The sequence below is a fragment of the Meleagris gallopavo genome, chromosome 4 (assembly GCF_905368555.1).
Source record: "Meleagris gallopavo chromosome 4, MGAL_WU_HG_1.1, whole genome shotgun sequence".
In the NCBI taxonomy this organism is placed as follows: Eukaryota; Metazoa; Chordata; class Aves; order Galliformes; family Phasianidae; genus Meleagris; species Meleagris gallopavo.
In genome coordinates, this window is record NC_139407.1 from 39,207,960 (window position 1) to 39,227,545 (window position 19,586).

A 19,586-nucleotide genomic window follows, 5' to 3' on the forward strand; every position below is an offset into this window, starting at 1 on the left:
AATCAAGAGAATGCTTATGTGTTATAAGCTGAAGTTAATTCAATTTACGCCAGTAAAACAACAGCAGAACTGCACAGGTTTACAACTGCATCTGAATGGTACTGCAGGCTTCATGGCAATGACAGTGATTTGAGTTATATTTTTGCACAGTGTAAAGGAAGGATATTTCATGGGCAGGTGCCAAAGCTTCCACAGGATTGCCTCTGACATAAATTCAGTCTGCTCTTCAATGCTGTTGGATAGCCACAGTTTATCATGAGTGCTCATTTATTGTGGCACAAGCTTATTCACCATAGTAGCAGATATCTTGAAAGGTCTTTGAATATGATCTGTATGATAATTTTATTAGAATCACAGAATCACAGAATCATAGGGGGTGGAAGGGACCTCTAGAGATCATCGAGTCCAACCCTCCTGCCAAAGCAGGTTCCCTACACCAGGTTGTACAAGTAGGTGTAGGGTGTCCAGGCGAGACTTGAATATCTCCAGAGGAGATTCCACAACCTCCCTGGGCAGCCTGTTCCAGTGCTCCGTCACCCTCACCATGAAGAAGTTCTTACGCACATTCATGCGAAACTTCCTATGCTGCAGTTTCTGGCCGTTTCCCCTTGTCCTGTCTCCACACACAACTGAAAAGAATCTGGCCTCACCACTCTGCCCCCCACACCTCATCAGGTCCCCTCTCAGTCGTCTTTTCTCAAGGCTAAACAGACCCAGTTCACTTAGCCTTTCTTCATAGGGGAGATGCTCCAGGCCCTTTATCATCTTTGTGGCCTTCCACTGGACTCCTTCCAAGAGGTCCCTGTCTTTTTTGTACTGGGGAGCCCAGAACTGGACACAGTACTCTAGATGAAGCGTTATTAGGGCAGAGTAGAGGGGGAGGATCACCTCCCTCAACCTACTGGCCACACTCTTTTTAATGCACCCCAGAATGCCATTGGCCTTTTTGGCCATGAGGGCACACTGCTGGCTCGTGGCCAACCTGTCGTCCACCAGGACGCCCAGGTCCCTCTCTGCAGAGCTCCTCTCCAGCAGGCCATCCCCCAACCTGTATCGGTGCATGCAATTATTCCTCCCTAGGTGTAAGACCCTACACTTGCTTTTGTTGAACCTCATCCGGTTTCTTACTGCCCAGCTCTCCAGCCTGTCCAGGTCTCACTGAATGGCAGCACAGCCTTCAGGCGTGTCAGCCAATCCTCCCAACTTCATATCATCAGCAAACTTGCTGAGGGTGGCCGCTATCCCCTCATCAAGGTCATTGATGAAGATGTTGAACAAGACCAGACCCAGCACCAACCCCTGAGGAACACCGCTAGTTACAGGTCTCCAACCGGACACTGCACTGTCAAAGTCAACCCTCTGTGCTCTGCCAGTCAGCCAGTTCTCAACCCACCTCACTGTCCACTCATCTATCGCACGCTTCCTCGGCTTTGTTATGAGGATGTTGTGAGAGACAGTATCAAATGCCTTGCTGAAATCAAGGTAGACTAAACAGCTCTTCCGCCATCCACCCAGCCTGTGACAACACCATAGAAGGCTACCAGGTTGGTCAAGCACGACTTCCACCTGGTGAACCCATGCTGACTACTCCTGATGACCTTCTTTTCTTCCAGCTGTCTGGAGATGGCATCCAGCACAAGCTGCACAAGCTTTATTAGCTTTATGCATAAATCCTCAGAAATTTAATTTCTAGTCTGGAAAAATATAAATAAAAATTATAGAACTCAAGGGATTTATAAATCCAAGCAGACAGAATAAGCTTCCAGTTTCACTTAAGGATATACTAACATAGCTTATTTTATAGAAAATATAATTCTCTAATTTCCCAGAATTTCAGTTGTTTCTTTATCTGAAAACTATCTACTCTTTAAGATTGAATGGCTCATATTACAAGTGCTCAACAGTGAGCACTGAGTGCTGAGATAAGACCTCTGGGCTGTCCAAACCTTATGTGGTCTACAGAATATTGAGATGCACATCAAAAAACTGTACAGTAAGTCAAATTTCAAGTAAATAAATGACAATAAAATTTTAGTAGTCATAGAAGAAACAGTAGTAAAAGAAAGAAAGTTGATGGTTCTTAAAATGACTGCTATTTTTCAACCCACATAAAATCTCATGTAACATTTTCAGAGTTTCTTCAGAATGTTTTAAATTATCACCAACTCAATAATAAAAGCACACACGTATATATACGAATTTAATATAAAGGTTTATAATGTTGTTTGACTGTTTAAAGTGTAGTTATTACAAAATTGATTTAGATTGCTTATATGATGTGGAGTCAATATGTGCAGTTGACTAACAAGAATAAAAATCAAGCTGAGAAAACACTGTATTCCACGCTCCTCTCCACCAAGCTGAAGGTAGGAGATAGTTCCTTACATCAGATGTTTTCTATCAAATATACATACTTAATTTAAGGGAAAGCAAGTATCATAAGCACAACTGAAATTGTACAACTTTCAGTTTTAAGCATGATTCATCATTATTTACATTACAAAGAAGCACTGGTACAATTTTAGCCAACCCATCCATTTTATAGGACACTTGAAACCTACTACCTGTAACTTATATAATAGAGCAAGTAATTTGAGATGTGCACTTGCTCCTCCCCACATTCATTTTCAGTATCACACAGTCCACCTACTAAGTAATAGACATTCATCACCCTTTGACAAATGGCACAATAAAACTGCTCATTTTGTCTTAAGATGGGACCCAAATCAAACTAAAAGAACAAGTCTTGCACTTGCACTATGGGATAGACAGAAGTCCATGTAATACCATTACAAATTCAATTACATTGCACTGTGATTATTAATGATAGAACAGTGTAATGAATCTGAGTGAAGATAAAACTCCATTGGTTAAGTGAGTCTTTGATGTTGAATTTTCTTTACCAAATTAAAGCATTTTTTTTCCCCAGGCATCTGGAAATCTCATTAAAAATCCATTTAAGCCAATGAGAATCTCCCCATTGATAGGCATATGTTTGAATTAAGTCCTTGCTGCATTAAAATTGAAACACTGAGGGGTTAGAATTCTTTCAAAGATTCTTAGCTCTTATTGGCATGCACTAAAAAATATGTCTTATTTGCTCCTCTTTCCTACTACTAAGAATCAGAGGAATTTTGTACTTAAATTCTCCACACACTGTTATACAACTTTATCTACAAAGAGCCTACAGCAACATTAAGGAGAAGGTTTTCTGAATTTAACCCAATCTGAACTATGTTGCCCTAATTCCAATCTGTCTTCTCAAATTCCCCTGTCAGTGATCATCTAAATCTGTACAATTCCTGGACATTTTTGACATCAAAACTCTCCATTTGCCAGAGAAATTGTTGCCTGTCCAAAGCACATTTCCCAAGGGGGCTGGATTTGATGCACTCACACTTCTTCCTGAAACTGATCAACTCTTTATTAAATATATGTCATATACATGCAAATAAAATCACATTTTAAGAAAGTGAGAGCAAGGCTGGGTAGGACTGTATAGCCTGAATTAAACCTATATTAATCTGGAGACTCCAAGACGGGAATGAAAGCTCTTTCACTCCAAATCTCAGTGGCTACAGATTTCTCCAGTAGCTGGTGGACTTTATTCTTCTTTGGCCTAATAAACCTTGAATTACCTTGAACACATAGGAGCCGCTTCAAACCAACAGAATAGGTTATTGTCATTCCTACTCTATCTCAATACCTTACTGGAAATTATTGCAATTAAAAGCCACTGGCTTTTAACAAGAATAGGTCAACCACTGAAACAAATTTCCACAGGAAATGTTTTTAAAATGACAAATTCAGGTCAAAATCTGATAACTTGCTGAAATAGAAAGGCATGGAAAAATTTTAGATGTCCTCAATATTCTAAGATGGCTTTCAGAATTATATTCAAACTGGAGGTACTTTTGGTTTAGCTATGCATTTCCTCCTAATGGAAAATGAACAGCTAAAATCTCTTGCCTCAAGCTGAGAATGTGCTCTTGCATTTCCAGATATAAGATCTCTAGTCGACTGAACCCAGTAGGTTGTAGTCTGATTTTGAAGTTATAGTCAAAGACAGACCCAACACTTGCTTTGTCTCATAACAGAGATTTTTACAACTCCCTTGGAGCTAACTCCATTACATATAATTCACATTTGCACTAAAATTCATAGCCCTTGGAAGAGCCTGGATTCACTCACTGTCCTAGGCATTTGGATCTGACTTGGAATAGTTGAAAGAAAGAGTGCCATTGTTGGCACCCATTTCGCTTCTGCAAATAAAAATTCAAGAGAAAAAAAGGTAGCTTTTTAAAATTCTTTCATTCTCAAAGTATTATCTAACTTCACAGTACAATGTACATATTACTTGGATATTATCATAGATAGCTGAAACTTGAAAAATGTTGCCAAATTCTACTCAGAGTATGCATAAATCTTTAGTGAATTTAGAAAGAAATTAATACATGTAATCAGCTCATTCATTTTGTCCATCACTTACAGAAAGCATGAAGAGTGAGAAAATCACCAGGAACTTGAGTATACCAAATCATGTTTGCTAGAATATTTACAATAATGTAACTCTCTCAAGAAAACAAATCTGACATAGCAATATTAAGGAATGTTAAAAAGTCAAATTTGATAAACAACTGATTGAAATCTTGTAAAACCAAGAAATACAGGAATAACCATTTTTTTTCTGCAAGTGTAAGATGGGTTGAGCTATTTCCCTGTCTCAAGTATATCAGTGTATGTCTATAAACAAGTGCATAACCTTCTGGTTTGAGTTAGGACTAGAGAAATGCTGTGATACCAGAATTTTCTAAATCTAAATGCTACATTATTAAGCATAGCTTTGATAGCCAAGGCTGTATTATTTTACCTTAGGGGTGATGCCTCACTGGATTTCTTTATCTGATCAAAATCAGAAAAGCTTCAGATGTATAAAAAGCTTCCAGCCTGTTCTAGGAAGATTTCTAACCCAATTTTGTATATCTAATACATTAGAATACTCTACTCAATTCTGCATGGAGGGCAAAAGGCAACGGGTAGTCCATTTAAGACTCCAAATGATAGAGGGTGGTAAGGAATGTCTTGGTAATATTAAAAGATGTATTTTCTGGTTTTCAGAATTATTTAAAAAGCATATATGGTGATCAAGTAAAGCTTCCCTAGATCTAGTCTAATGTTAGATAATCTTCCAAACACTTAAATGCTTATTTGAAAATCAAACTGGGATAATAGTCATTGCTAGCAATTATGTTTCTTTCTGAGAAAGCTTTCGATAGCATCAGACACTAGTGCAGCATAAACTAATATAAACATTTAAAAATAATGTTTAACTCCACACTAGATGATTTTAACTATGAGCTTTCAAACAAGCCAGTGCATAAACAGCACATACACAATGAATAGGGAATTTTTGAAATAGTTGCTATCCACTTCTATAATATGCATCAATAACAAATAAATTTAACAGATGTAACAGAAAAAAAAATACAGTGCTAGAACATCAATAACACTGTCTGACACATGGGATTCTCTTTATCAGCATTCATGAAACAGAACTGCACAGAAGATGAGGGACAAGTGCCAAAACCAACTCAGAGACATCAAAGATTGTGGCAGTTCCCATCCCTGCTGCATTTTGTCTGCGTTCCTACCTGAAAGATGGTCTGTCCTCTAGTATTGCAAATACTAGATCTTCCTGGCTTAGTGTTACCCTCCTCCACTAGTCTTTGGAAAGCCCATATGAAGATGCTATGAAGAGTGTGATAGAGCACCCTAAAAACTTCTCTCATTCATTTCTTCAGCCTCTTGGGACTCTCAGCAAATCTAGAGCCCTGTTTTCCAAATGCCTCTAGAAACAAGAAATTCATCCCACCCTTTACTTTAACCAGGCAAGTAAAATAGAAACAAGGGACTCACCATGTTGCATAGAGAGTCTGGAAATATTTAAATAATTCCTTATGGATATTTTACATATATAATAATTGTTATGTATTTATGGTTGGTTTTTTTACTTTCATTTTTTCTTCTTTTTTAAATAGAATTTAATAGAAAAAATAACAAAGATTATGATAAGCTACCTAGAAGCAAGAATGTGATTTTCTTAGTAGGTATATCCTGCCTTACCATATCAGCATGTTAATACAATTTGCATAATTCAATAAGAGTTAATGAGAACAATAATTATTTGAGAATGAATTTTGCTTTGGGCCTTATTATTTCTTTCTTATAATTTTGAACATCTTTGTTTTAGATTCTGCCAAATGTTAAACTCGCTACATTGCCAAGTAATTGAATTTCTTTTATTGCACACACACACACCACAAAGAGCATGCTGTCCAGACAGAACTTACATAATGCTCTTCTCCTCACTGGATCATTCAAATGCTTTTTGTGGAGATGACTCAAATCCTGATTACATTAATGAAACTCAGTATAAGGTCCACAGATGTTGATAACTATTCTTCATTTTAAGGGGGGTTTCTGCAATCAAGATAATTCGCAGACTGAAGGCTCATAGTGGCCCTGAATTAATTAGTAAAAATAATCACATTAAGGCTTGAACTTAACAATAAACTGGAGAAGCATTAACATTTTGGTCATTAAACCTGTTTAATTAAATTTAATCGAGCTCTCACATTATTACAGTTATAGTACACTAACTAAACACATTGTTTCGCTCCTCTTCTCCTGTCCCTACTAGCAGAAAATGAGAAGAAAGAAAACAAAAAAAAAAAAAACAAAAAAAAGGAAAAAAGGAAGAAAGAAGAATTACCAAATTTAATCAAAGAAAACAAATGATTCAAAAATGCCTCATATTGGAGCCAAGCTTCATGACATCAGAGAATAAGATCTTTACTAATCAAAAATAGAAAATACATTAGGTTACTTTACTTATTTCTCAAATCTTTTGCCAATACTAAAATATTATCTATATTATATGCTTGCTTTTTTTTTTGAAACTAACAGGAAATTATTTATACTTAGAGCATCTCAACACTCCCAGTAGCAAGCAACTTATTTAATACTGAATCCTAGGAAACAGTGAAGAAACTAGCACTTAAATACTTATCCAAGTGTACAAACCATGACTGTAAGTTTTTTATTTAAAATCTCCTTCCTACGTATTTGAACTGTACCTCATTTTAACATTTATGTCTTTACAGAGCATTAAGTTAGAAATTTCATTCTCTTTCAGAAACACTACTGAGTTAAATGTGCAAGGATTTCTGAAATATAACTTCATCACAGAGTATTGTTAAGTCAATGCTAATTTCTGTCAACACTTTGTAGATTTCTTAATTAAAACATATTTAAAAACAGAGAACTTATTAAGTTATGGTACTGAGTTATGATTCTTAATATCAGTCTTTCCACTGAATTAAGCAGACAAGATTATTAAGAAGACAACCTGGGCTGCATTCCCTTCCTTGGGTTAAGTTTTCACACAAAATTCTCATTTACCACACAAGAAATGCTACCTGAGCCTCCCCCCCACTCCATCTAGCAGCTTAGCAGTGATGCTGCGAGTGCCAATGGCACACAATGCTTTTTCACAAAATAAACCTTCTGACAATAAACTGTCAGTTTAATTAAATTTGCGATTGTTTTCCAATTTTTTCCATCAAAACTATACCTGGAAATAACTATTTTGATTCAGATACAACACCGGAGCTTTTGACTGCAGTTAGAAATAAATTACTACCACATCTTCATTCTTCACTGTGTGCTAGATGCTTAAACAAATGACAGTGATATCTTCTGGAACATATAAATGGGCTGGGAATGTATTAATAGTATAGATGGACATATGAGCCACATGTATAAGACTTCTCTGAGATACCATGACAGCAATCCCAGATACAAATGTTAAAAATTTATAGCAAAAAAAATAGAGTTTGTTTTTTTGCCAGAAATTCAGAGTTTTCCAAGGAGATAAAAGGTCATTTTTCAAACAGTTCAAATCATCACAATGTTTAGAACAAATGCTGGCTTCACTAGACATTTCATCTTTCTCAAATACTTAAAGCACATCCACTAAAGGCTTTGTATTAAAGGCGCTCATTCAAACCTCACAGATATTTTGTCATGGTTGATTTGAAGCTCATCAATATATTAAAAATCACCTTCTCTACATCCAATTTTACTGAATCGTTTGCAGTCTTCTTCAGGAAGATTTAGTGCATAATTTTTCCAAGAGTTAATTCTGTATATGAAAAATAAGGATACCTGCAATCCTATCAAAACTTTCTCATTTTTCTGATCATTTCAAGATATCTCATAATAAGAATGAGACCCTAAACAGTGAAGGATATTTAGCAATTAAGACATATTTGAAAAGAGAGAGAAAGAGAGAAAAGGGGGGGGAGGGGTGAGAAAGAGTTTCACAGCTTGAATCTCCCATTTCAACCAGAACAAGGTAGCAAAATATATTATTGTCAGCCAAGTACCATTGCTAAAAATGTCAGAGATGTGTGGGTTCAAAGGCTGATTCAAACTACTTAAAAGAGAAAGACAGACCATATAATCTCTGCAATCAGTAAATCAAATTTATACAAAAGAGAAAGTGACAAAAGCTTATTTTGCAAATATACAACACTTGAAAATCCCATGACCAGTAATATTGAAAAACTAACTTGGACAGTTCAGTTACGCATAGAAAATTGCAAATTTTCCAAAGATTATTTAATGGAAACCACAGATCAACACAAAGAAATCTAGAATTTATACATGTATATTAGATAGATAGATGGGAGGCATTAGATATAATGAAGTTAAATAATTCCTCTAAAGTCAGTAGTAAAAAATAGGTGAAAAGTCCTGGTTTCAAACTACAGAACATCCTGTGCAATTACAAAGCAGCTTTAAGTCTCTGAAAGCTGCTCTTATGTTAGATATGTATGATACTGACTCCTCACTATTCTACCTCTTTTAAGGATCCCAATATGACTAAGATGGAAAGAAATGACAGGGAATCTCAGAAGTGCTACTTCAAAATCAATTTATACAGTGAACCCAAATGTCACCCTCATCAATATTTATGAAAAGATTTCACATTATATGGCCAGCATTGAATGGTGCATGTTATTCTTATTAATGTTTCATAAACATTTCTACAAAAAACAATATGCTTTACTTTGCTACTGAGTATTAAGTAGAATTATGGCAGCATCTGCTTCCAACAGTTGAGTGCACAAGCCCTGTCGTAAATTCCATGATGCATTAAGATGCCATTAAAGGTACCTTCTGTGGCTGTCTCCTCATTTACATACCTTGTAAATCATCAGGTAAAAATCAAGTGAACTGGGGAGTTATTTCCTGCATTCTTTCCTTCTGTCACAGAATCCAGTGCCATCCCCACCTTCCTGCATCAGGAGCATCACCTACCAAAACATGAAGTTAATGATGTCAATGATGAGAAACTAAATTGGTAAGCACAATTCAATTTATTTGTTGCTTATATTTTAACAAATCTTCTTTTCTTAAAGAAAGAATATTTGAGAGTCAACACATGCAAGAAGACATGAGCGCTTTTTTTCAGGATTCTCATTTGTGAGACTTACATCTCTTGAATAATAAAATAATTAGATAAATAAAATAACAAGAGAAATAGAACTCAGTTAAAAATAAAGCCTCTGTGGTGGTGTTATTTTTTTCCCATTTTATTACCTTTCTTTCCAGTATGGACTTTCCTTCTGCTCTGTTCCTGAGAAAATAAAATATGGATAATCTAGGCTTTTGCATAACTAGAGCTTATCTGGAGGAACGTCACCATCTTGATTTCGATAGCATTCCCTCTCTGTTTCATTTCTTCTAACTACCAGTTTAGGTACTTCAATCCAACTGTTTAAGGAAATAACTGGAAAAGATTTGCTTTCACAGAAGTGTCTGGGCAGTTCTGTGCATTGGCTGGCAGGATAGTTTCGGGAGCATTGCAGCTGTCATTCCAATGCCTGAAGACTGTATTTCTCACTACTCTGTTAACTCAGCCTCTAATGGCCAAGAGTTTGGAATTGGGAACCTGCACCTGGGTATCACAGTTAACAAAAGCAACCTGCTGCTGACAGAAAATCTGATTTGACTGTTTTCCCTCCAACATTCAAACAATTGCACTGAATTAGCCAGATCAGCTTTCTCTGAGCTTAACACTTATTTCCATGTACTTTCATTACTGCCACGAGCTTTGCTGTTTTTTGTGAAGTCAGAGAAAAATGCATAAACTATGGAAACTTTGTCCTGTATCTCCACTGTGTTGTAGCATAGTTGAAAAGGAAAAACCTGATGAACTGCAAGACTGCCAGGGGGAACTCATTTATTTCATCTGGAATGTGTCACGTTCCAATGGAAAAAAATGTTTTTTAAACTTAAGAAAATGAATAACCCTTACTCTTTGTTTCAGATTTTCAGCTGACATACATGACTTCCTGGCTGTTAGAAAGCAGCTAATGGGAATTCTTAGCATTCTTCCCAGTAGCTTCTAAAAAATCAGATCACAGCTTTTTCCTCAGAAGAAGTGAGAAGGAAAGCTAATAAATTACATGAAATTTCTTACATTTAGTGACAAACATGAAAAAACTCACAGCATCTTTTAAGATGCTTTCTCCTCACCTGCCATCTACGTTTATACTGTACCTGTTTTTGCAAACCCGAGTCCTTGAACTGCTGCAGAAAGAAATAAGAAGTGACTAACGTGCTTTATTGCTGAACAGTGAGACTCTTTCTTTAGTCTTTCAATAAATAAAGGGGGAGAAGACTGGACACTTCCTGAAGATGAGAGGAAAAGATGCTGAATTGGGGATGACAAGTCTGCTATGAACTATGTGTACAGAAAAGTCACCCCACAGGTGACGTGCAGACAGCTTTGCAAACTGAGCCCATTCGCATCAAAAAGGGCTTCTGGACAAGGTCATCCTTCAAGCCAGCTCTTCAAACAGGAAGAGATGATGCCTAAGTCTTACAGGCACCCTAAAGAGCCCAGCCAGAAAATGGAGAATACACAGTTATCCACAACTATTAGTAAAAATATTAACCTGAAAGACAAGAAAGTTTCTCAGCATTATGGTAGAAGATGCAAGTAAGGGCAGCAGGTTGGGTACAAGCGCAGTTGTGGCAATAGCCACTGCTATTCCCACTGGGCTGCCATGTCCTTCTGAGTGAATAAGCTACATGAAGAAGCTTGTTCTCTCTTGCTTTACACCTGTGGGTTGTGCTGCGCTGCTGACTGTCTCCATGGGGACACCACCTATACTCACTATTTGTCTGCATTTAGGCTGCTGCTAACCCTCATCTCCCATTTATTTATCTGGAAGCAGAGTCTGCCTTTGTGCTGTGTTCTCATTTTGGAAAAGCTGTTATTGTTTATAAATCATAGAATCACTCAGATTGGAAAAGACCTTAAAGATCATCAAGTCCAACCACAACATAATTCCCTATCACATCTTTTTTATCCAAGGAAGTTGTGAATGCCCCATCCCTGGAGGCATTCAAGGCCAGGCTGGATGTAGCTCTGGGCAGCCTGGGCTAGTGGTTGGCGACCCTGCATAGCAAGGGGGTTGAAAATAGATGATCATTGTGGTCCTTTTCAACTCAGGCCATACTATGATTCTATGATTTTTATTCCATTTTTACTAATCTCTCTAAGCAGTTCTAAGGTCAGCCAGCACTGTCATAGTTTACAATCCTATTACTTCTTCAGTGATTCCTGCTGCTGCATCTTTTTATTTTCTTCTTTAGGGAATTAGTGATTCTATTTGCTAAAGATCTTGCTTTTTTACATTGCTCTAGAACCAGTGTTTGTATTGAGAGAAACTCTTTGTGATGCTGAATGAAAACAGAGCACTGAGGAAATTGAAAAATTAGAGCATACATTTATTCTTTACAGACAGTGTGCTCACTTCACCCTCTTTTCTCACTAAAGCACCTCCATGTATTACAGTTTCTTGTCACAGCCTTTACAGTTCAGAATGTTTAAAAATAGATTTTCACCCTAATCCAAATACAGAGTGCTAATCTACCTCCTGTGAAAAAGTCTTCAGTTTAACTGTCCTTCTCTTCTAAAGCTCTAAGAACCTTTAAATACTCATAAATAAGTAGACCTTTGTTAATCTCAGTATTAATGAAACCAGGTCCTTTAGTTCTCACTGCCAAAGCCAGACCTACAATTCTTTACACCTGTGCAAAGTTCAGTCCAACTAAGTCAAAGAATACAGGGATGCAGCAATCTGCCCACGTGGCTTTATTTCTGGTGAACTGATCCCAGAGCCTACCAAGCCATATTTCTGACTCACGTAAAACCACCAATGCCAATAAATAAACAAATAAACAAAAAGCTGTTCTAGAAAAGTGCTTGAATCATCTTTTAATTTTCTACCTAATTTCACTTAGCACAGTCTGACTGTGGTGCAAGACTTAGGCTCCTGTGTGCTGCCACAGGATAAACAATGAATCCTTTAACAGTTAGAAAATGCAGTTGAATCCAGAAGCACAGCCTGCTGCTTCACAACTAAAATCTATACATTTTACTACCACTTATGCAAGCATATGTATCCATATATGCACACACAGCTTGAGCTTCCCGACTTCAGATATTCTTTTATTACTGCTTATATTATTAATTATATAATTGTTTCTTATTTATCTTCTTTCTCTAAGAACATCACTACTTTTCTTTTTTGTTATTCCTTATCAGTTTGATATTCAAATAGGAGGAAAAAAAAAAGACAAAAAAAAACAAAAAGAACTGCAAGTAACAGTGGTTCTGTGTACTTGTAAAGTTCTATTCTAGAGGGAAATTGAGGGAAATTAAACTTTTTCATGAATATTTCCACCTCTTCAAATGGAAAAATGCTTTGTCAGGAAAAAAATGCAGACAAATGTTATAAAAAGTACTTTACGCATGTCTCAGACATATTTATGACTCTGAAATATACCGTATCTCACTACTCCCTGCTCTGTTACATAACTCAGCTGCCAACTATACTGAATTTCATACCTTTTATAAGCATTTAACATAAAGCATACTTCACTCCAACTCTGAATTTTACTTTTTACCTTCAGATTGCCATATCATCTCTATTCCTTCCATATTCATCTAGGTATTTGACTAATGTAAGTTACTATAATTTTTAGGAATGGAGCTCTATATATATGCTTTTTATCACTCTTCATTGCATTCACTGTGCACCAAGGTTTTGCTACACATTTTACACAAAAAGGCCCTCCTAGACATTAGGTAGAATCAGTAGATATTCCAATTAACACTTCTGTTTGATATTTTTATTATTATCTAATTTTATTCTCTTTCTTTTTCCTCTGTTGTTTTCAAACCTCCTCCTACCATTTCCATCTCTACCCATGTATGAGGCACTCACAGTCCTCATACCAACACGCACATCTGAAGAGCTGTCATACACTTCTGTAGGTAGCCTAAGCCAAGTGGGACGCAATCAAGAAAGCTATACTGGTCTATCTCAACATCCTAGAATCACTTACTCTTCCTCCATCCTCTCTTTCCATATACTTCAAGTCAGAAAGAAACCTTGTTACAAAATATTCAGAAATGCTGTCACTTAAACTACACAAGAATATTGTCTAGCAATGTAGACAAATACTGTTTTCTGTACCAGACTTTGTTTACGGCATAAACACAGAGTGTCAAATCTGCAATTTTTATGGGGAAAGCCATTTTGCATAGCACAGATATACAGAAACTTACAGTATGAAATAAGTGGCATAGCCATATGCAGCTTTACTCTTGAAGCAGAAAAATCTCCAAAAAGATTACATTCTCAAGTAGTGGTGACTTGAAATAAAAAAAAAAAGTGAATATATATTATTGAACAGAAGCATGGTAGCATTCACTTCAGAAGTAACCAATGTTAGAACAATAATAATTTCCAAGGTTGTTATTCAGAACTGTCCTGAGAGTGTTGAAACTGGTTGACTGAATAACCTAAAAAATGACTCTTTTCTGTAGCCTTTTATCTCTGCAAAAATCAAAGAATACACAGTATGGCTTGTGCCTGCCTTTCTACTTTACGTCACTCTAAAAATTTAATACAAATTTTACCGAAGGCTCACTTCAGAAATTTGTGAATGCTTATTTAAATAAATGCCAATTGATATGAGTTGCACTCAAGTCTTCTTCAGTTAAAGACTCTGTTATCGTTACTGGCACTGCTGAAGGTAGAAAAGTACCAACCTGGAGAAATGGTGGGCTACAAGTGTAGCAAAACAACTACTAGATCCTCCGGGGAAAAAAAAAAATGCAGAATTTAAATGTGAAAGAAATATCCAACCTAGTTATGGGAAAACTTCCAGTTAATTTCTACATAAGTAGGAACATTGGTGTTTTACTGAAACTTGGGCTGAATGCTGGTATCAGATTCATATTCCAGTCTGGATACATGTAACATCATTTTTTTCTCCAGAAATTTGAAGTATACAAAACCCTGTTGTCAGTTGTATTTCTCATTGATACAAAATAAATTCTTAGACCTGATGACTGTGATTTGATTTTCTTAATCTTCTCTCAAACATTTTAGGAAAAAAATGTGTTGTTAAATCCTATACTATTGTCCTTTTAAATAGACGCAGTGAAAGAAAACCTTTAAGAGATCAGGCTGAATAACTTGGATTTCATAAGCGGACCAAAATAAATCTTGCATTTAATCTGATTAGAATACAAGTATTGGCTTAGCTGCTACTGAGATAGTGAGCAACAGCAATCTCAAACCTATCAGCAATGTAGTTCTAACACCTGTAAGAAGGGGCGAAAAAAAATTGAAATGAAGCACATCTACAAAACCTACTTGGAACTAATATGCTTGCTACTTGTTGAATTTTCAAGAATGTGCTTCTATTTTCCAAATAATGTATCTAGAGTAGGACTGGTTTCCACCTTCTGCCAGCAATTGACTTATTTATTTTAACCTAGGAGGCAGCATTTTGGAAAAATATTGACATTTTACTGGAGAACTAAGATCCTAAAACTGTAATTAAGTTCAGACTATTTTTGTTATTTTCAGTCCCAACTGGATGACAGTCCTAGCTCAAAGAAAAAAGCTGCTAGAATACTAAATTGTAGGATGTAAAAATGTGTCAAATGTGTAAAAATTCTATGATTCTATGATTCTAACACTACTAGCCTGGGAGCAAGATCAGCATTACTTCATATATCAAAACAAAGATGCAATAAATTAGAAAACGCTATACTGTTTAAGTGAAATATTTTCAAAATATGTATATAGAAGATAACTTATCAACATTAAGTTCCTACTTTTTAACCAAGGCATTCTTCACTTAAATAGACAATGGCACAATGTTAAACAGTGGCACAATGTCAAACAGTGACATTGTGCCATTTGGCTCAAGTATCTTTAGGAGTACTCATGTTTAAAACTGTGACCCACCAAGCCCTGCTCAGCGGCCACTTCTGTGAACAACACCTGGGCTCATGAGATGTCCCCAGTGATACCACAAGGATCTTATTCCTCTGTACACTTCAAAGAGATTCAACAGATTCAAAAGGACTTAAGGTGACTTAAATGATTTGGCCTTAAATAATATATATATATATATGTCTTTTTTTCCATCTCTTTTTCTGTTTTTAATCTTCAACCTACTTTTTTTTTTTTTTTTTTTTTTCATAAGAAAACAGAAAGAGACCCTGGTTAAGAGATGGAAGTTTTCGTAACCTAGGGCTTAGGATAACTTTGTTTTGTTTTCATACATTTAGAATTTTCCCAGTTCAATGCTGGCTTTAATCATACCAACCTCAGTTTGAAAGTATTAATAAATTATCAAGTTATTTAAATGATTATTTATTCTGCAAGCTATCATAGGTATCTACATATTCAGATGATGCAACTTGTAGTTATATTATACGTATATTAAAATCAGTAATAACTGCGTCCTGAAATGAGAGGTGGTGTTATTTATCATCGAGAAGAGGTGGCTCTGGGGAGCCATTTTGCAGCTTTTCAATATTTAAAGGGTCCTAAATAAAGATGGAGAGAGACTTTTTAGAAAGGCATGTAGTAATAGGACAAGGGGCTTTAAACTAAAATAAGATAGATTTAAATTAAACACTAAGAAGATATTCTTGGCTTCAGTGGTGGTGAGATACTGAAATAGGCTGTCCAGAGAAGCTGTGGATACTCTGTTCTTGGAGGTGTTCAGGGCCAGGCTGGATGGGGCTTTGGACATCCGGTCTAGTAGGATGTGTCCCTGCCCATGATAGAGGGGTCAGAACTAGTTGGACTTTTAGGCCCCTTCCAACACACATCATTCCAAGCAGATCTTTTTCCACTTAAATCAGAATCTAAGCTACACCTTTGTTTTATTTCCTGACCCCAAATTCTTCCATTTCAAATTGAGAAAGACTAAAAGGAAAATCAAAAAACCTCCAACTGTATGTTAGAGTGAAATTAAGTATTTCCACCACACCTGCTGAAAGCCTGGCAAGCAACACATGGTTTAGGAGAAATAAAGACAAAATTAGACAGTCACAATAAGAATTCGTAAATTACATAGGATATCCTCACCACCATTGGAGCAGTAGATTTTAGTAAACTGCACATTCAAACAGAGCAACTAAGAGTGTAATGGTATATCCCAAAGAAAACAAGACAGCACATTTTTACAGCTTCCTGCAATTCAGAATCCTGAGCCCCAATTTATTCCCATTCTGATTGAAGTTTGTAACAGCTCTGAAGATGGATTTTGTTAACATGATCCTTATTGCTTCTCTTCTTTCTAGGTCCTCCCCCCTCATTAGCTCCAAAGAGAGCAAGTGCAGGTTAATGGCAGAACAGTCATATGATAGATCAATAACTTAATTAAGGGCAAAACTTTAAGTCGAGGAGGTGAAGGGAAGAAAAAAGAAAAAAAAAAAATTACCATTCTGTTTTTGATACCAGAATGGTAATTTACATCTCTTGCTGCTCTGCTAACAGACATGAATCAAAGTCTGCTAGTATGAACTGAGATATTAGACCAGGTCCTAAAGCCTACCCAAAAATCCAGCTGGATTACAGTTATTTCAGTTCTGAGCCCTGATGCTCATTTTAACCCTGTTTGGCATCTGGTAGCAATACTGGTATTTTCTATATTTGGATAAATTCAAATTCCAGCAAAAATCTGTTTCAAGGCTCTGGTCAATCACAAAGGATCACATAGTACAATATCCTACTTTACTACTGACTGTTTTCACAAAGAAGCAACTCTGACAAATCCTGCTTTTTTTTTTTTTTTTCTTTCTTTCTTATTGCTCTTCAGTTCAGTGGGAATTAGATGTCCCAAATGATCTTACAGAGATCCTGCATCATGATGCCTGCTAAGCTGCATAGTAATACTATGACTATGATTATAATGGCCTATAACAGCAAGCATCAGCATATTTTTCTGATCTGATAGGCACATAGCAAGTAGCTATCATTCAGAAAAATCCTCAAATATCTGTTAGATCAAGAAACTCTGTTCTTCCTACAATGCAGAAAGCTTCTAGTGAATGCAATCAGCTTTATTAAATGAACGAAGCAGTTAGCGGTAATTTTCAACTCACTGAGTTAGGTGATATACATGTGATTTGGGCACATTTGTTATATTTGTCATCCCTTACAGCCAAAAAATTAGAACCTGTATGAGAAGAAAGCCCATGAGTTTCTAAATAAATGATGGGAATTCTAGTGCAGCAGCCAGCTGTAACGAGGAGGTATCATAACACCAACCAGTGCATTTAAAATGCAAAAAATACCAATGGTTTTCTCAAAAACAACACATCCTCACCAGTGCTAGTCTAATATGCATCAATTTGCTTTTATCTTTCTGTGGAAGGATACAGATTGACCTAAGCCACTGGAGATAAATGATTATGTGATCTAACAGTCACTAACATTTGCTAAAAGCTTTGCCTGCAGTCAATTTCACACCCGCAGCAAACCCTTCCTGTATTCTCCTAAATACTAATCTTTCCAGGTATCATATACATTCTCCCTGTTGTTTTTGACCTTTCTGTAAGCAAGATGCAATTTCAAAAAAATAAATACAGAATAAAATAATTAGAGTTAAGTCATCCTGTTAGTGCAGGATTCTTCTCTGTTGCACAGTTCATTTCAGTTCAAACAAATCCCTCACCTAGGCTATGGAAATATCATTGATCCTTGTGCAGAGGGACTGTTCCAGGTAAAGAGAACTTTCTCTCATAACACACGATAATTATACCCTCTTCAGATTCTTTCTCTAAACTTCGTGTTATTATACCTACACATTCACCTGAGAACAGTAGCTTATACTCTGCTCGGGTCCTTTTTTTGTCTTTTAATGGACCTAGATTTACATGGAATTTTTAAAGACAGTTGGATTTTAATCAGGAATAGCTAACAACAAATACCGTATTGTTTTTGTTTTTTTTTTTAATTTCATCTACTGAGTACTTGAACCACATACAATTAAAAATATTTCTATTTTCAATACGCACCAATGTTTTTATTTTTCTTTTATTTCTGGAAGAAATTAATTCATAATTTTAAAATAAAACTGGGATCATTTTCCCATAAGTATCTTTACAAATAAATTATGGGTACCTGTTTATCAAATATAACTTCAGTATTTTATTCACCTCCTTGGCTTGCTGGCAGTGAAATGTATGCAAATGATAAACATGTATTTTAATATCCACATAATTTTACACTTTAAATTTATTACATATTTATGAACCCAAGTATATAAAACAAATAAAACATTTCATAAAACAAGATAAAATCTAATTGCACAGACAAGGTAGTGATAATATTAGCCAAATCATTCAAATCCTACTAATTCTACAAATTATTATATTTTAAAAATGAATTACCATGAGGCCTTTTCTACCCAACATGACTCTTTTCAGTGAAATTACATGCCACAGAACAGATTAACACTGCAATGAATGGACACCTCTGTGTTTTGGGAGAAATAAAACTGACTTTTTGCTTTGTTTTGAGAGTCTTCAGGAATCCACCATTTAAAATTCATATCCTCTGCAATTTTCAGTGAAAGTAGGTGATCTCCCATATCAGGTTCAGGCATCCAAAAAAAAAAAAAAAAAAAAAGAAAAGAAAAGAAAAGAAAAAAAAGATAGAAAAGAAAAGAAAAAAAATATTCCTCTTGGAAGCACTTAACTTCAATTTGCTTTGCTTTTCTCCTCTCACTGTATGTCAGAGCAGAGCAGTTGCACATCACATGTATAGGACTGTTTCAAAATAAAGTCACACTTTCTTTTGAACTGACAGTACTCCAAGACTCCTTCCACAGATAACTCTGCCTGTCTCCAAAACAGATATGCCAAAGTATAAAAGGAATTCTGAAACCTAGCATAAGTAAATACCTGTAAATTGGCAAATAGAATTGTCTTACAAAGCAAATAAGGGCATTTATTGTCTTTCAGCCACAATTGACCTATCCACAAAGTGAGGACACCAACAGCACTGCAACTTTTTCCATTTATAGGCTTTCTCAAGGTCCCTAAATATACTTGTGAGAAACATCACTACTAACCCTTATTAGGTCAGTCTCTGAACATAAGAAGAAATAACAGAGCAGTTGTGAAT

The 19,586-nt window shown here is 36.0% G+C and overlaps 1 long non-coding RNA gene across 1 annotated transcript in view; it reads right to left on the minus strand.

Annotated features, from left to right (window-relative positions):
• The window catches only part of LOC116216569 (uncharacterized), a 119,790-nt gene that overhangs the window by 36,173 nt on the left and 64,031 nt on the right, over window positions 1-19,586 (minus strand). Inside the window, exon 2 of the long non-coding RNA XR_004159624.2 lies at window positions 9,270-9,380. This is a non-coding gene — a long non-coding RNA (uncharacterized LOC116216569). The remainder of the gene's footprint in view (window positions 1-9,269; window positions 9,381-19,586) is intronic.